The following is a 14,549-nucleotide window of genomic DNA, read 5'->3' as shown; positions in this document are numbered from 1 at the left end:
TAATGAATAGAGGGATTTGTTCTAATGGTGTTTGTAAATAGGATATCATGTCCACATCTTGTACAGCAATTAACCACTAGGAAGAATGTATGCAATGTGTGAATTATTGGAACTGTCCTACCAATCTGATTTGAAACTGTCTCATTGCTATTTGTTTATCAATAAAATTATGGGAACAAACACAAAGACATACCTAAAGAGAATATTTGCTTTAAATAATTTTTTAAAAATTTTCATCCTGAAAATATGATAAATTTACATTTTGATATGCCAAATCATAAGTGTTAAAAATATAACAGGAAGCAGTCACTTTATCAAAATAATAAATTATCTTATTAGTAAATAAATAAATAAATAAATAGAATAAGCCACTTAGGCATAAGCTTAACACAAGTTGAAAGATTTGTGTACTGACCACTGGGAATCACAGATCTAGATACCAAAGAGATAACCCCAGCACTCTGGGAGGGAGAGGCAGGAAGATCTCAAAATCGAGCAGGGTTTTCCTTTCACAGTAGGCTTCATCTCCAGAGTTCGCATCAGTGAATCTGCAGGCAACTCAAAGCCAGTGCTTGAACACTGTTGAGAGCCTTCATCGCCCCCTGGCGGCTGTGTCCCGCACACACGTCATGCTCACACTGAAACCCAGTTTTCTGACCTTGATCTGTATCAACAGAAATGATCACCTTTGTGTAGCCTCAGCTGAGCTCCTCACTGTGGGCAGCATGTGTGCAGGGTTTCTATCTTAGTGTCCCTGCCATAGACTCCCTCACATAATCGTAGGGCGCTCACCTTGCAATGTCTGCATTTGCTGTAACTATTCTAGTATTTGCCTGACAATAGGGTTCAGTGGAATGCTTTACCTCCAAGAAGTGAAGCTGTTCAAAAGCTACAGATGTGTCTCACCCTTCCGGATCCTTCCCAAGAGGTAGTCACCACTTACCAGCACATAAAAACAGGCCCACATCAAAGAATAGCCTCTACTGCCACAGAATCTGTTTCACCAGGAAGAGCCACTCATAGACTCTCTGCAACACTCAACTCATCACTTCAGGTTTTGCCTGAAAACACAAAGGGATAAGCCAGTAATGTGTCCTCGTGTTTCTTATTTCCCAGTCCTGGCATTTGCATGAGTAGTATAACTCCCCAAGGAATTATACTTTCAATTCAAAGACCACAATCAGGGAGCACACAGCTACAACCGTCGGTCTGCTGCAGAGCTGTGGAGAGCAGCCAGTCCAGTGGAACCCTCCCATGGCAAATCCCCATGTGGTGCAGTATCACCAGTGCCTCATTGCCTGGTCTTAAATTCAGTCACAATTTCCAACCCTTTGTATTTCTCCAAAGAAGGCTTTAGGACTCTGTTCAAAGATCTCCAAGTCCACACCTCTCGTGCCCACACTTCCTGTTCAGGTCTTGGGATAATCCTCACTTCCTGTGCCACAATAGTGCTGTGCCTGCCTCCCCACATAAACAAAAGACCCACTGGCCCTAAGAGAGACACCCAAAAAAGGACTTAATAGCACAGATAATCCCATTGTTCATAATTAAACTCAACACACCAGAGAAATGTGAAGGTTTGAAGGAATATGTACACATAATAAAAGCTTTTAATAACAGCACAATGCATGTAGTCCTGTTTACCACAGTGAATGTAGCCTAAATAATGATATAAAAAATCATAGCAGTAGGTGGGGATAGAGGCCCAGCCCCTGAAGCCCTGCACTGCGGGAGGCTGAGGCAGGAGCATCATCAATTGGAACCCAGTGTGGGCAGCTTGGTTACTTAGCAAGACCCTGCCTGAGCAATAAAAAGTGAAGGGGGGCTGGGATTGCAGGTCAGTATGAAGGCCAAGGGTTCAAGCCTCACTCCACACAAATTGTCCTTGTATTTCAGCTCTAGCACATTGCTGACCAACAATGGAATGTGCCACTCCCCTTAGCAAAACTGAAACATACTCACTTGATAAGAGAGCAAGCTTTAGGGAATGTCAGAAGTTGTTGACTTGAGTCTTTTACAGCTCAGCCTATTAATATGGCTTTACTTTCTATTCTTCGTGTTTATACTTTTCTGCTGGATGGTTAAGACCAAGATAAAGGAAGACCTATATAACAAGAAATGTAACTTTTGCATCTGACAAGGTCAGTCAAATCCCCTCAGGGTTAAGCACCTGGCCCCGAAGTCACTGCAGGCCCAGTTTGTAGTTTCTCTTAAGGAGGAGCACAGAGCTTGAGAATGCAAGCAAAAATGTTACAGCCCTGCTGTGGCCCCAGGCCCTGTAGACCCAGCACTCTGGGAGGCTGCAGCAGGGGGAACAGAAGTTTAAGACCCCCCTGAGCACCTTGGCAAGTTAGTGAGACCGTGTCTCCAGATAATAGTACAAAAGGAACAGGGCATGTAGCTCAGTTCAAAGTCCCAGGGTTCAAGTCCCAGTGCTGAAAGAAAGGAAGAAAACCACAGGATGCAAGCATACACCTGACCCAGAGATAAACAACGAAGGAGTTCTTCCATTGTAAATGTGAAGGCTGCTTTAGGGCAAACATGTCTTAACCATTGCATAGGAAGTGATCATCAGAAATTCATGCATTGTTTCTTTCACTGTGGCTCCAATCCTTGCATTCTTCTCTGTTCAGCCTTAAGAGCTGCAAGTCAAGTACACGGTCTATTGTTCTGGGAAATGTATTGAATCTTTGTGCCTTGTCTTCACATCCCCCTCATGTTTCTCCCGGATGGAGGAGGACTTCAGGAAAACCACAGTCCAGGACTCTGCCCCACAGGTCCATTTCTTGTTTCCAGGAGCAGTGGTCACAGCACCAGCACAAGCCACTGAGAGGTTCATGTGGCTGTGCTGAGAGGAGGGTCATCCTTCCTGTTCAGGATTTCATCAGGGAAGGGATCTCCCTGGGAAGGAAGGAGAGCAGAAAGCTGCACCCCAGGGCTCCTGCACTCGCATTCACCCACAGGCCCCTCACATGCTGGGAGGCACTGTGCAGAGCCTCATGACTGCTTCCAAGCTCCTCTCACTTTGTATCATGGGGCTAAGGTGGAAGCATGAAGGCTGGGCTGGAGTGGGAGTGGGCTAGAGGGTAGAATTGTGGGGGATTGGGGGCGAAGAAGTGGGGGTTCAGAGCAGAGGGCAGAAGAGGTGTGAGAATGGGGTATAGGCCACAGGTGAGGGCTGGGCTTGCAGGGAGGTGGTTAGACTTTAGAGGTGGGAATCAAGGCCCATCTCAGAGACCAAATAAGATTTCACCCTATTGCGACTGTGCATTTCTCCGGGCTCATCAGGGACTCTGTCATCTAGCTCATAAGTTTAGGGAACACATTATGCCCAGAAGCAGGGCAAAGCACAAGCACAATCTCACCCCCACATTCTCAGTTCTCTAGCAAGTGTATGGCCCTGGAGAGCAGAATCATCCTCTTGGAGCAAAGAATTGTTCAGGACTGCTCACCTCAGATTGCCAAGAAAATGAAGGCAGCTGTGAGTAACACCTGGACACAGGGCCCACATGAATGGACACTGCATCACCCTTATGACACACCAGGTGGCCCAAAGGATACTGCAGGACACTGCAGTAACACAAGAATAGCACAGTCTGTGGGGAACTGGTATATTCCTGAAAGCTATACATTTGATTGGTTTTCTATCACTTCAGTTGCCCGTTGTAACTAAGACAATGCTGTTCACATTGGTTTGGAAATGCATGATCAATTCTGTAAATGGAACAATCCCTAACTGGCAAGGTGTAGAGTAAGAAACCCAAATGCTCTTCGAGGTCATGGGACCTGAACAGCTATCACTTCTGAGCTCAGTGTAAAAGGAGGAATGAGAAGGAGAGTGAATACAGAGATGAGTGGGAAGTCACTCTGGGCTCGGGTATTGCTTAGCTCCACTGACTGAGGTCACAGAGTGCTGCAGGTGCACCAGTCCTGAGGAAGGAGAGGTATTCAGCTTCTGAGCTGGGGGCCTGTGAGGATTTGGTGCTGGCTGGGGATGAGAGAGAAAGGGGAAGCAGGCTCTCTGAGCTTCCACAGGTGGCTTTCTGTGGTTCTCTTGGGCAGCAGGACCTCGGCCCCCAAAAGCTCCCCCAGCACCCTCTGTGCTCCCCATCCAGGAGTATACTGAGTAGACCTGGAGCACAGCAGATGACTATGTACCTGCTTCCTTCCCCCTGACATGGAGCCGCCACTTGGTGAGCTCATCTCCCAGCTCAGGGTAGCCACTGCCCTCCTCAACTTGGGGGAGACCCAGCCCTGTGTGTGCACAGGGTCCTCTCACCAGGGCTGTGTCTTGGCCTTTCTTGCACTCACTTAAGTTCCGCAAATGTCAGAGTGCAGGTGAGGACACAGTGGTGGGTTTTCAGTGAGAGGGAATGAATGAAGGGCCATTTAAACTCAGCATGGCTCTTAGAAGACTGATGTCTCAGGACACTAGACAGTGGCTGAGGGAAGTCCTCTACTGACAAGAGACCTCACCATGGTGTGGGATGAATGGAATTTCCACATCAACTTACACTATTTCTACACATGGGTCAGAAAAACACGCATGCTGAGAACTCACTACTTTATTGCTAACCTAAGTGGTGAGAACATATAGGTGGTATGGACATCAGCACTTGGCCCAGACAAGAGAAAATCCCATCTCCTCTGTGGTCTCAGAGTAGGGGAACTTACCAGTGCTGTGGGGGCGCCTGGAGGTCACCTTCACACTGTACAGCAGGTAGCGCCTCTCTGTTCACTACTTCCCTCTGACTCTTCCTATATTTAGCACTCAGAATCTTGATCCAGGCCTGTGATGAGAGGACAAAAGGCACGAAGTTAGAACAAAGACTTCCTGTCACCCTGAGAAACTCATTGTGTCAATTCCTAGGCCACTGCCCTTTGATTTGCACAGCAGAAGACCTGTGCATAATGCTCCCTTATGCTGTGCACTGTGAGGGTCGCTGAGTGGAAGGCACTGCACTATGCTGCCCATGGCCCTAGCTCCATGTCAGGCACTAGAATCAAAGCAAATAACTGAGGAAACAGAACAGCCCGCAGCCTCCTGCACTGCTCCCTCATGAGCACCAGCTCCAAGCCCTGCTCAGGCACAGGCTGAAAAGGTTCCCCTTTCCTCCCTACCTCGCTGTTCTTTAATAGTCTTTCCCAGGGGTGGGTTGCAGGCCTAGGGGACAAGATGGTCCAGTGCCTGATGTTAGCTCCATGCCTTCTAAGCAAGGGAAGCAGCACAGAATATGGACTGTTGACCATACCCCTGGCAGCTTACTCCTGCTCCTCCTCACCTGGAGAGTTTCTCCAAGTGCAGGGGCCTGGGGCATGGCAGCCCTTGATCTGTATTTAAAGGACTATGGAGAACGAGGAGTTCTCAGTTTAAAAATCCCACCTTCTGTGAGCATGTGGGTCTCTTTCTGGAAGGCTCCATTCGAGGATAGGTGACTTCCCCCATTCTCTGGGGCACCTTGACAACTAACTACAGGCAGGCAGGGAGTTAGGACACTGATGTGACATTTGGTGTAAGAGAGAAGTTGACAACTGCTAATCCTGAGTGAATGACATCTGCCCATGTCCTTGCCCACCCTCAGCTTTAAGGGCAGGACAATGGCCATGGTCACCAGTGTCATTTGTGCACTGTCCTCTCTGCCATTCCCCTAGGCTTCTCTGTGCTTAGAGCAAAGCCAGCACACTGCATTTCATCAACTCTGACAGGTCCTGGACCACCCTGCCTTGTACCCCAATCTCTGCTGCTTCCCTGGACCTGCATAGCCCAGCCCTGGTTCCCAAGGCACAAAAGGGGAGGTACTGTCCAAGAGGAGGCTCCAGAAGTAAGCAGCAGGAGGGTCACAAGACTGCTCCTTTCTAAACTGCTGCCATTGCACTGTGGACCAGAACTGTGCAAGATGTCCCTGTCCCTTCACAGCCTCACAGCCTCCCAGTTCTTGAAGATTTTCAAGGAAGGAATGATTTGGAAAGCTCTCACACTGCCAAGGATAATCAAACAAGCAGCCTCTTCTTCTCCCATGTCATGCCTGCTTCCCAGCATCAATATAACCTGCCACAAAGTCCAGAGCAGAAGAGCTCACTTGAAGAGGACACAGAGATTCCATGGGTGAGAAGTGCATCTGCACATGGGCTTGAGCTGACAGCAGGTCTGTGACATAAGCCTCCTTTCCTACCAGTATATTACCTTCCACAGGGGAGGAAAAACTCCACGTGAATTTCTTGGGACCTTGAAACTGACAGATTTGACATCCTGAGAACTTTTCTCTGCTTCATTGCTTTGCTCTGTCCCCTGTCCCCAAGTTCTCCCTTAAGTGATACCCACAGCCAGGGAAGGGAGAGAGCACCTCCCATACCTGGGGTCCTCTGTTCCTGTGCTCTGACTGGCACCTTGAGAAACTGCTACCCACTTCCTCCTCCATGGCCCAGGTGAGACGGTTTGGATGAAGCTTGTTCTGAGGCACAAGAATGCCAGGGCTCAGTGCCATGCGTTGTGGGGTTGCTGTCCTGGATCCCTGCCCAGATCCTGAGCCCATTTTCCCCACTGCTCTATGCCCTGCCCTCCGCAGCAACGTGAATGATGAGCTGTTCCTGATTTCTGAGGCAAGCCCTACTCTTGGTAACTGTGCATCTACTTGTGGTAACTGGACTCGTGCAGGTTATCTCTGATCCTGTGAGCTACCCACATGATGCCCACTGCCTGTAATTGTTGCTCACCATTTCATCGCTATTTGTATGTGTTCTGACAGTCTCATGATGTAGCCCAGGCTGGAGTGGAGATCACAGTGATCCTCCTGCCTCCGCCTGCAGAGTGCTCAGATTATAGCTGAGCACAACCACCCTTGGATCCTCTGCACCTCTCTTGGATAAACCAAAGCTCATTCCACACCACCCTTTTTGACTGTCTCATTCTTGAGACCAGCTGCCCAATCCAGCTTAGCCATCCCCTATGACAGCCTGATTCTTACTCTTTTGAGCATGTGTTTGGGTGGACACATATGGGATATCAAAGTTTTAACTGAGGGATGAGCCAGTCTGTGCTGTGTTCCCAGACGTACAGAGCAGGGGAAGAAGAGCACATACTGGGCTTCCACAGTGTCTTCCCATCACACTATCTCCTAAAGGAGAGACATTTTCATCTCTCATCTACTGTATCCTTTGATTTATGTCCTCTGTCATCCCAACATTGACAAAAATTTGCTTAGCTAAATGGGTTTATGTACCTTTCAATTGGTGAGAACCCTTGAAAGCCATTGCAATCCTGATCTTCTCTACATGAATTTGACTTCTTCTGGAGCCGGCCTGTGCCCCAACAGGAGTGCACACAGAGCTCCCCCTAAAACGTAGCTGCCTGAACAGGAAGAGAGATATGTACTTTACATACTGAAGGCATGCCCACACAGTACACATTTGTGTAACTACGCATGCCCATCTTGGATACGTAGTTTACTTTTTGAATTCCCCATTCAAAGCAGAGCATGTCAGCCAAGGCAAAGGAAAAGACAGTGAATATACACCCACTTGAACTTGCCTAGCACAAAGCTTCTACATCTGGAAGTGTGTTTTACAGTGAGTGCTGAAGCAAGTACATTTATTTTTCAGATGTACTGACATGTACTTTAGTTTCAGCCACATACAGTCGTCTTGCAAGATCTTTCCTGTGGAGAGAAAGCAGCCAATGCTCTGGATTGGGCATTATAGTGAAAAGACAAGTAGCAAGTCTTTCCTGGCCTTATTGTTACTTCTCAATCACCCCTAAAATCTGCAAAGTGTCCAAGTGCTTGAGCGAATGTGCACAGTAGTGCTCATCCTGCCCTGGGGTGAAGGAGCTTGCAGGACCAGTGGTCATGAGCTTCAGTGTGGGAAGACAGAGAGCCTTGTGCATATCTGCTGGACAAGAGCATGAGCAAGCCTCACCCTGCTGAAGCGGGCCCTTTACAGTTGGGCGCAATGGGAAATTTTATGTTTCTGAGTACCAGCCACAATCAGAAAGGAATCCATCAGTGGTTAGCAACCCGTGCACATGAATTCTCCATCCTGGGATGTGACATTTTGGACATTTATCCCCAGAATATGCCCTCTCTATTGTTGTCAGAGGCAGGGGCAGGGCACTGCATGGCAGGGGAAAGGCCTGGTCAGGGGAAAGGTAAAAGCACGGTAAGGGAGGCAGCAGGAGAGGGTCAGAGACAAGGCACTGAAAGACAGGATCATGACCAGCACAGCAGCAAGGTTAGGCTTAGGACAGCAGTAGGGGCAGGGTCATAGGCAGAGGTTATGCAGTGGTAGAGGCAGTGTAGTACCAGAGGCAGGGAAGTGGCGAGGGAGGGCAAGGGCATGGGCAGGGGCTAGGCAGGGGAGGGTAGGAGGAGGGCATTGAAAGGTCAGTGGCAGGGATAGGATAGGTGTAGGGCAGGGGCAAGGGAGAGGCAGAGCAGGACAGGAGCAGTACAGGGCAGGGACAGGGCAGGGACAAGAGGAGGCCCCAATCTGGGCTGACACGGAGGGCACAGAGTGACCTGGAAATACCCCTCACCACCTGAGCCTGGTTGTGCTCTGGGTGTGCTGCTAACCTTATCTTCAATTTGGGGTACTGGTTTTCCTGAAAAACCCTTTCTAGATCCTACAGTTGCCACTGTGTAAAGTTGTACTGGATTCGAGGTTGTGTCCACAGGGACCCTGGCTTGAGTAACGGCTTGAGGCCAGGAGGCCATGGCAGCTGCTGATGCAGGGGTCCAGGCTCCACATCATCTTCCCCCTTCCTGTCATCTCTTGCCTTCATGGCCACCACATCTGGGCTCTCCGGCCTCTGCTGCTGTAGGTCCCTCACCAGCCACCTGGGATACAGGGCCTGGCTGCTCCTTGCCTGGAGTAGCTGGCTTCTGCCAGTGGGGCACCCAGTCCAGGCTCAGCACAGCTCTGTTCGAGGGGCATCAACCTAGAGAAATCGATTTCCTAGCGGAGGTAGACCTCTTCATGATCAGGAACTCTCCAGAACCAGGAGAAGTCACACATCTGGAAAACAGAAAGAGAACAAATAAATACCCCAATGCTGCACCTCAAACATATAGAAAAAGAAGAGCAAACCAAGCACAAAGCTCAAAGACGAAAGGAGATCATAAGAATTAGAGCAGAAATTAATGCAATTGAAACAAAAAAGGCAACATAACGAATTAATGCATCAAAAGCTTGTTCTTTGAAGGATTAAATACAGTTGATAAACCCCTATCTATCCTCATAAAAAGAGGAAAGAAAAATCCCAAATTCAAGCAAAAAGGAATGAAAAGGGCAAAATTAGTATGGACCCTGTGGAAATTCAGAAGGTGATTGATACCTACTGTGAACATCTTTACTCTCACAAAATCAGAGACATAGAAGAAATGAACAAATTTGTACATAGGTATAAATTACCAAAACTGAATCAAGATTACGTAAAAATTCTGAATAATCCAAAATGAATGAAATTGAAAATGTAATGAAAAACTTACCAAGAAAGCAAAACCCAGGTCCTCACAGATTCACTGCAGAATTCTACAGGAAATTTGGGGAAGATTTAATTCCAATACTCCTCAAACTCAATGAAATTGAAAATGAAGCAATAATCCCAAAGTCATTCTTGAGGCAACCATTGTACTGATACCAAAACCAGAGAAAGATCCAACCAAAAAAGAGAATTACAGATTAATTTCCCTCATGAAAATAGATGCAAAAATCCTCTATGAAGTACGCATATGTAGAAGGCAGCAAGTCATCAGAAACATTATACACCATGACCAGGTAAGATACATCAAAGCATGCAAAATGTTCAACATCTGAAAATCTATAAATGCATAACACTTTATCTATAGATCCAAAACCAAAACTCACATGATCACCCAATAGACACAGCAAAGGGTTTAGACAGTCCAACAATCATTCATGATCGAGGACCTACAGAAAATTAAATAGATGGCCTCTGCCTCAATCTGATAAAAACCACCTATGACAAACCAGTGGCCAACATAATTCTACATGAAGAAAAATTTAAAGCTTTACTATCAAATGAAGTAAAAGGCAAGTAAGTTCTCTATCACCCCTCCTATTCAAAATAGTTCTGGAAGCATTAGCTAAAGCCATTAGACAACAGAGAGATATAAAATGAATAAGAATAGGTAGAGAAAAATTTAAAATATCATTTGCAGATGACATGATTCTCTACTTGGAAGACCCACAAAGTTCCTGCAAGAAACTGCTTGAATTGGTAAAAGTAAACTACAGTAGCAAAACTGGATACAAAGTCAACAGTCAATAATTAACAGTATTCCTCTACAGATAGCAAACTCACTGAAAGAAAAATAGAGAAATAACACAACTTCACAACAACATGCCCAAATATGAGCTACTTCGGAATCAATGTAACAAAAAAGTAAAATATCCATACAATGAAAATTACAAAATCCTGAAAAAACATACTTAGGAGGATATCAGAAAATTAAAAAATAATTCCATGCACGTGGATAGGATGAACCAACATTGTAAAAATGGTCATACTCCCAAAATTGTTATACATATTTAATGCAATCCTTATTAAGATACCATCAATGTGCCTCACAGGCTTGAGTAAGTATGCAAAAATTTATTTGGAACCATAAAACTCTTTGAATAGCAAAGGCAATCCTGTGTAACCAATACCAGGCAGGAGGCATCACAATCCCTGACTTGAAATTGTACTACAAACCTGGTGTGAAAACATCAGCATGGTACTGGCAAACAAAGAGACCTGAGGATCAACAGAACACACTAGTAGAAGCAAACACCACTACAAACACACTCAGCCATCTTATCTTTGAGAAAGCAGCCAAACCTGTTTATAGGAAGAAAGACAGGCTCTTTAATGAATGGTGCTCGAAAACCTGGCTCTCCACATGCTGAAAACTAAAACTAGCCCTGGATCTATCCCCCATCTATGCCCTACACTAAATTGAAAATGGATTAAAGTTCTAAACATTAAAACAGAAACAGTAAGTCTACCAGAAAAGAAATTAGGTGGAAATCTTGAAGATATAGGGGCAGGGAGAGTATTCATGAACAAAAAGAAAACTGCATGGGAAATACTTCAAAGAATCAACAACTGAAAAAGATGTGGTATTTTTATATAATAGAGCATTACTCAGTTATAAAGAGAAACTTGAGACCTGTATTGGTCAATAGATGCAACTAGAGGCTATATTCATAAGTGAAATAAAGCAGACCTACATGTGTAAATGTAGTAGTGTCTACCTAGTGTAAGAACCCGATGAGTAAATAAAACCTGAAGGGTATAATACATATAGCAATACAAAAAGAAATTGACCATAAGAATAAAACAACAAAGGATAGTGAAAGGAAAACAGAGCAAAAATAGGAAAATCATGCAAGTATATATATATATTTTTTTTTAAATAAAATTTGAAGTTTGGAATTTTCACTTTGTCTCACTCTTTAGGCATATACCTGTTAACCAAACAACTACATCGAAGACAGCAACGTGCACTACAAAAACCATGATTGCATACTCTCATCTTGGTATTCTAAATATGTACCATTTCTAAAGTCTTATCGATAATTACTATGCTCTCATTAAAATAAAATTTTAAAAAAGTAAGAAATGAAAAAAATAAGGTTTAGTGAAAACAATGTTTTTGCTTTTTTGTATTTTAGGAATGGATCTACAGGGTATTTAGGGTCTCATGACTAGCTCAGACTTGTAGTGATCTGCCTGTTTACAGCCTCCCAAGAGCTGGGATTACAGGCGCTCCACCAAGCTCAGTCTCAATTACTGTCTCTGCACACCTTGGGGGTAGGGCTGATATGGCAGTCCCGGGGATCAAACCCCAAGCCCCTGCACCTGCTTGCAGGCACTTTAATCTACTGAGCTATTTGGCCAGCCCTGAAAACAATGTTAATATTTAACTATTTGTCCAATATTGCATAGCTATACTTGGCAATCTGAACAACGTATTTGTCTTCAAAAATAGTAGTATAATAATTACTGTTAATTTGCTATTCTTGGTTAGAAAATCTGTGATATATGTAATGTATTATTACCCTGCTTCACTCTTTGTTCCTGCTAATTCTTTTTGCCTTTGTTCTTAGTCTTCAAAATGAAATAAAATAAAAATTTTGAAGAAAAATACCCGTGATCATTTGGCCTTGGTCTTCCATTCTTCTAATGTGTTGTGTCACATGCATTAATTGGTGGGTGTTGAGCTATCCAGGAGCACTGCAGGGACAGTGGCACTTTATGCGGTGTAGCGTCCTTTCCAGTGCCTCCTGGCATTCTGTCTGCTCCCGGGCTTTAAGGTCTGCTGCATGGATGTCCATCAGGGATGCTGACTGACCCACGATGGCCCCGCTGGGAGTGTCCTTGTCTGGTGCTGCCATCAGGGTCTCTTCTGCTGGCTCCTAAAGTGAGGTCGCAAGTGCTCCTACCTCCAGGGCTTCTAGGTGACCTCTCCTTTCAAGTCCTCTCCTTCTAGGTCCCTTCTCCTTTCAAGTCCTATGCCCTGGAAGGCTCAAGCTCTGAGGGTCATTCACACCTGGCAGGGGTTCAGAGCCCTGCCCAAGTCACACTTATGTGCGCTATTGCCACCTTGTGGTCACATTGGAAGAGCGGCCTCACAGACAGGCAAACTTTCAGACCATTTATTTATTTATTTATTTATTTATTTATTTATTTATTTAGAGTTTAATACACTTATATCTTAAATTCTTTTTTTCCATAAATTTATTGAGAAACAAATAGCAATGAGACAGTTTCAAACCAAATTGGTAGGACAGTTTCAATAATTAACACATTACACTCCAGCCAAGATGGCGGAGAGCGGCAAGTGTTTGGGCACCGTCCCGGAGCATGAGCGGATTCTGCAGGAGATTGAGAGCACTGACACCGCCTGCGTGGGACCCACTCTCTGGCTCTCTGCTTCCCTGATGCCATAAATTGAGCAGCTTTCTCCTGCCATGATGTTTCTGCCTTGGAGCCAGCTAACCATAATCTAAAACCTCTAAAACTATCTGTATATGATGACCAGCCAAATGCGCACAAGAAGTTTTTGGAAAAATTAGATGCTTGTATCTGTAATCATGACAAGGAAATTGAAAAGATGTGTAATTTTCATCATCAGGGTTTTGTAGATGCAATTACAGAACTCCTCAAAGTAAGGACAGATGCAGAAAAACTGAAGGTGCAAGTTACTGATACAAATCAAAGATTTCAAGATGCTGGGAAAGAGATGATAATGCAAACAGAAAATATTATTCGATGTAGAATTCAGCAGAGGAATATTACAACGGTAGTAGAAAAATTGCAGTTATGCCTTCCAGTGCTGGAAATGTACAGTAAGCTAAGAGAACAGATGAGTGCAAAAAGGTATTATTCTGCCCTAAAAACTATGGAACAATTACAAAAGGTGTATTTTCCCCGGGTTAGTCAATACCGGTTCTGTCAGTTAATGATAGAAAATCTTCCTAAACTCAGTGGGAATATTAAAGAAATCTCCATGTCTGATCTCAAAGACTTTTTGGAAAGCATTCAAAAACATTCTGACAAAATAGGTGAAACAGCAATGAAACAGGCACAACAGCAGAAAACCTTCAATGTTGCTCTTCAGAAGCAAAATAATGTGAAATTTGGGAAGAATATGTATATAAATCATGATAGAATTCAAGAAGAAAAAAAAGAAATTATATTGAAACATGCCTTTGATGAAGAAGATGAGAATGAAGAGGAGGTCTTAAATGTTCAGGATCTTGATTTTTCTCCTGTTTACCGATGTTTGCATATTTATTCTGTTTTGGGTGATGAAGAATCATTTGAAAATTATTACCAAAAACAAAGAAAGAAACAAGCAAGACTGGTTTTACAGCCCCAGTCAAGTATGCATGAAACAGTTGATGGCTACAGAAGATATTTCACTCAAATTGTAGGGTTCTTTGTGGTGGAAGATCATATTTTACATGTGACACAAGGATTGGTAACCAGGGCATACACTGATGAACTTTGGAACATGGCCCTTTCAAAGATAATTGCTGTCCTTAGAGCTCATTCATCTTATTGCATTGACCCTGATCTTGTTTTAGAGCTGAAGAATCTCATTGTAATTTTTGCAGATACTTTGCAGGGTTATGGTTTTCCATTAAACCGACTTTTTGACCTTTTGTTTGAAATAAGAGATCAATACAATGAAATACTACTTAAGAAATGGGCTGGAGTTTTCAGGGACATTTTTGAAAAGATAATTATAGCCCTATCCCTGTTGTCAGTGAAGAAGAGTATAAAATAGTCATCAGCAAATTTCCCTTTCAAGATCCAGATCTTGAAAAGCAGTGTTTCCTGAAGAAATTTCCCATGTGTCAGTCAGTACCTCATATTTATATTCAGGTTAAACAATTTATTTATGCCAGCCTTAAATATTCAGAGTCACTGCACCGGAGCTCAACAGAAATAGATGATATGCTTAGAAAATCAACAAATCTGCTGCTGACCAGAACTTTGAGTAGCTGTTTACTGAACCTTATTAAAAAACCACATATAAGAC

General features: G+C 44.3%; 2 pseudogenes; one reads left to right on the top strand and one right to left on the bottom strand.

Moving 5' to 3' along the window:
- LOC101579440 overlaps positions 1 to 6,485 on the bottom strand; it is an 8,934-nt pseudogene extending 2,449 nt beyond the window's left edge.
- A 6,340-nt stretch (positions 6,486 to 12,825) lies between these two features.
- On the top strand, positions 12,826 to 14,364 carry LOC101577846 (annotated as a pseudogene).
- The last annotated feature ends 185 nt before the right edge of the window (positions 14,365 to 14,549 follow it).

Source organism: Octodon degus, unplaced genomic scaffold, assembly GCF_000260255.1.
Source record: "Octodon degus isolate 3935 unplaced genomic scaffold, OctDeg1.0 scaffold00319, whole genome shotgun sequence".
Lineage (NCBI taxonomy): Eukaryota > Metazoa > Chordata > Mammalia > Rodentia > Octodontidae > Octodon > Octodon degus.
The sequence above is the reverse complement of the archived record's forward strand: the minus strand, read 5'-3'. Positions and strand labels throughout refer to the sequence as shown.